The sequence below is a fragment of the Temnothorax nylanderi genome, unplaced genomic scaffold (genome assembly GCF_030848795.1).
Source record: "Temnothorax nylanderi isolate EJ_2023f unplaced genomic scaffold, tnyl_v1.0 TNYL_tig0022_pilon, whole genome shotgun sequence".
Taxonomy (NCBI): Eukaryota; Metazoa; Arthropoda; class Insecta; order Hymenoptera; family Formicidae; genus Temnothorax; species Temnothorax nylanderi.
Genome location: NW_027249084.1, coordinates 516993 through 521173, shown reverse-complemented (window position 1 = coordinate 521173; position 4181 = coordinate 516993).

Genomic DNA, 4181 nt, shown 5'->3' with positions numbered 1-4181 from the left:
GACGGAGAGACGGCAGGCAGGCGGCCCGCGACGCGGCGGCGGAGAGAACGCGCGCCGAGTTTCGAAGGCGCCAGCGCGCATGCGTGGATCGCTCACGCCACCGATCCCGCGAATCCGTCCGCCATCCCTCTCTCTCCTCCGCCCGCGCCCTCCTTCTCGCTCGCGCGGCCTTCTCGCGCCCGTCTATCCTTCCTTCTCGCTCTCTCTCTCGCGCGCGCGCGCGCGCGCGGATCTCGCCACCTCGCCACTCGGCACTCGCCACTCTTACGATCGGCCGACGTCTTCTCGCGTCATCGTCATGCACCTCCGTCGCGTCCGTTGGCGCCGACGTCGTTACGACGCTCGTTCAACTGGCGTGAGATTTTATTAATCGAACTCTTACGAACGCGCGCGCGAGCCAAAGCTCGGCCGCAGGATCGGAGAAAGATGCGAACGAGTGGGAGAGGGGGGAGAAAAGAGAAACCTTTCGCGCGCTTTCCACAATACGATGTTTAATAGGACTATTCAAATTCCATTTCGATAGAAACATATTCGGATATCTCTTTCACGTGGCTCGCAATAAGTATACCACGAAAATAGATTTGATTTTCTTTAATGTTTCTAATAAAGCGAAAATGGAAAATTCTGAAGTCTCACTTCCACGGGTCAAATGTCCAGAGGAATTTTTTCTATTTGAATTTAATTAGGCTAGTTATGAAATCTGGGGATTTATCGGTTATAAAGGAAAAAAAAACTGGGAAGCCTGACTCGTTGTTTGGATTATATAACACATTTGAATTATATTTCTCCTCTTCTCGTTTGCAATCTCTCCCTTGCGGAATATGAATTCGTTTCCTTTTCTTTTGCTCCAATTGTATATAGGCATTGAAAATAAGTTGAAAAATAAAAAAAAAGGAGGCGAAGCTATTCTGCGCGTTACTTTGTACAGACGATACACATCGTGTGTGTCGCGGCGCATCCGAGATAGATAGAATTTCGAAAAACCATTTTCGAATCCATTCCCCGCGACGGAAGATCGCGGGGATAGAAAAGAGTCTTGCTCGATTTTCATTAAAAGTTTCTTAGCGTTACCGGTATGTATGGGCGAGTTTTCCAACTTCGCCGGCGCCATTCGCGGAAACTCCCCTTCTATGAACGAAGCAGTAAAAAGCTTCGCTCTCGCTTTACTGTTTCGCCGAAAGCAGTTTGTACGCATTTCGATGTATGTACCTGGCTTTCATAATCGCCGCACAAATTGCATCACAAAGCGTCCGGACATTATTCCGGAATATTCGCGAAGTTGGAATATAATCGTGACTACAGATAAAATTCTCTCTCTCTCTCTCTCTCTCTCTCTCTCTCTCTCTCTCTCTCTCTCTCTCTCTCTCTCTCTCTCTCTCTCTCTCTCTCTCTCTCTCTCTCTCTCTCTCTCTCTCTCTCTCTCTCTCTCTCTCTCTCTCTCTCTCTCTCTCTCTCTCTCTCTCTCTCTCTCTCTCTCTCTCTCTCTCTCTCTCTCTCTCTCTCTCTCTCTCTCTCTCTCTCTCTCTCTCTCTCTCCTCTCCCTCCCTCTCTCTCTCTCTCTCTCTTTCTCGATTAATAGGTATTCGCGAAATTAAGAATTTAAAGCGTTAAAATTCTCCATCGAGGATATCTATTGAATACTGTTCCATCATACTCCAGATCATCAACGCTGAAAAGAAGCATTGATATGCCTATCTGGAAGGTATTATCGCTTGAATAATGAAAATAAACAACACGAAATAAGGGATTGAAATTATATCCAAGAGTATACCTATTGGAGGCTGCACGGTCTAGGCCATTAATTCAGACTAGAAAGGGGTAACGACGACGTCTATCCGAAGGATACCGCTCGCAGGTCCACGATCTTTGAGATTGAAATCCATGCAAATGGGGCGGTCCACGTTTCACGTTGAACTATTTTCTAGGGTTAAAGAGGAAGAGAGAAAGGGAGAAAGAGAGAGAGAGAGAGAGAGAGAAATAAATAAATAAAATGATGAAGCCCGACAGAGCAGTAAAATGTTGCTAGGACGGAGGTCGCCGAATGACGCAATTCGATAAAGTATCATAATGCCTTGGGGATCAATCGTCACAAAAATAGAGCAAAGGTCAAAAAGAAGAAAAGTCAAACGGTCGTCAGATGAATCCTTGAATCCACGAAAAGCGTGTTGTCCTTTCATGAAAAATCAAATCCGTATTATAGTCATTAGTATCACTGACGATGATCTAGGTAACATTTTATTATATGTATTAAAGGAATAACGAAGTGTTATCATGAAAGGATATCGGACTTTTATTTGGTGGCTATTAATAGTCTCGGGAATCGTATGGATATTTAAAACATATCTCCGTCGTTTCTTCGAAATTTTTATTAAATTGGTAGCAATAAGGTAAGGTAAAGGTACCAATACCCGGACATGTAGGGGAGACCGGGGCAAACTTGACACTAGGCTTTTTGCCAATTTAAATCTATCGTAGAAACTTGCCTTTCCTACTGTAAATGCGTCCTTATGTGCCAGTATTATCAACGGAATTTGGTGACATTCTGAGTTATGGTGTAATTTTTAGCGCGACATAAGCGTTTTTGATGGTGAAAAGTAATTTTTCTGATCTCTCGAAAATTTCTACTCTTTCATCAAGCTTTACTCTTGCGAATCTACCGGTAAGTGATTTTGATAAGAAATTCGATGCTTTATACGAATCCGATAATAGTTTTTGCATATTTTCAAAATTTTTATATTTTTGGAGTAACAAAAGTGAAAAACGACGTTCGGGGCAAAGTCGACACCACGCCGTTTTATCAGCTCCCAAACGATGCTTATCATGCAGCTATATAGCCCATGACAAATGTGTGTGCATGTCTAATCGCGAATTTATTTGCATAAATTGTTTTTCAGACATGAGTTTAGATGAAAATAATTGAATGTTTAACAATTTCTGTTCTCATTATTTCCAACAATTGTTTTACTTAATTCCGAATTTTTGCACTTTTTAAATACACGATAAACAATGTATGTTTAGTTTCAGACAATAAAAAATAAGTTCCAGATCAAATTGTGTGATCAGGCAAAGTGTCAAGTTTGCCCCGGCATTTTTCAATTTGAAAATTTGTCTTCGCGTCACTTTTCCTTTCCTGGGGGCAAAACTAAGCAATGTATAGCAAAATTTCCTTAAGCAATTTTGTACCTGAAGGAACACTCTTTAAATGTATACCATTAAATTTGCTTGAAAATTTTAATTAATTGTTGAAAATTTGCAATTGCAAAGGCATGCCTTTGAAAAAATTGTGTTGAGTTTGCCCCGGTCTCCCCTACCTATATCCGGACACCTTTATTATTTATAAGTATAACGCGAATTAAAATCAAAGATAAAAGTATTTTTTCTTGTAGTTTGAAACTTCAGTTATAATATCCAAACGTTTATTTCCATAAATTTATATTTTTTTAAAGGTATCCAGACACAGGTACGTGTCCAAGTATTGGTACATTTCCTACGCTTAAGTGTCCGGGTATTGGTACCTTTACCTTAAATCTTTTTTTCGTTGTAATTGAGAGCGGTAATTTATGTAATTTTGCTTTCTTTCCGTAATATCTATTATAATAAAAATATTAAAAAACCTGATCTGACATGCATCGCTTATAACGCAAGTTTTTTTAATATCTAATGAAGAATCAAGAAAATCGCGTTTAATTTCATCTCGTGTTTGTATCTTTATTTCAAATATAATGTCCATTAATTGTATTATTTATAAGAAACAGATATAAATAAATAATAACGTGAGAAAATAGTCTTACGAAGCTAACTTTACATTCCAAGAAAAAATATAGGTACGTGATATACGTGAACTATAAAATAAAACTATAAAAGATTAAAGATCCTTCGCGAATAAAAATAAAATAGCAAAAATCAAACAATAATAGCTATAACGCCTAATTATGCACGATCCTTCTTATTTTATCTCACAGCTAATTGCATTCTCCCCTCGGTTACTTGGCGTTACATATATTTCCGCGACAATACGAAACCACCGCAAGGTATTTTCGATTCAATAAAACGTGTCACATACGAGCAAATAATTGCGTAATAATGCTCATTGTTCAAAAAGAGATCGCGGTAAAACCGTCGTACATATATACATGCCCGTATAACGCGCATTGTTCGCCGTTTGTACGCATACTTGGGCC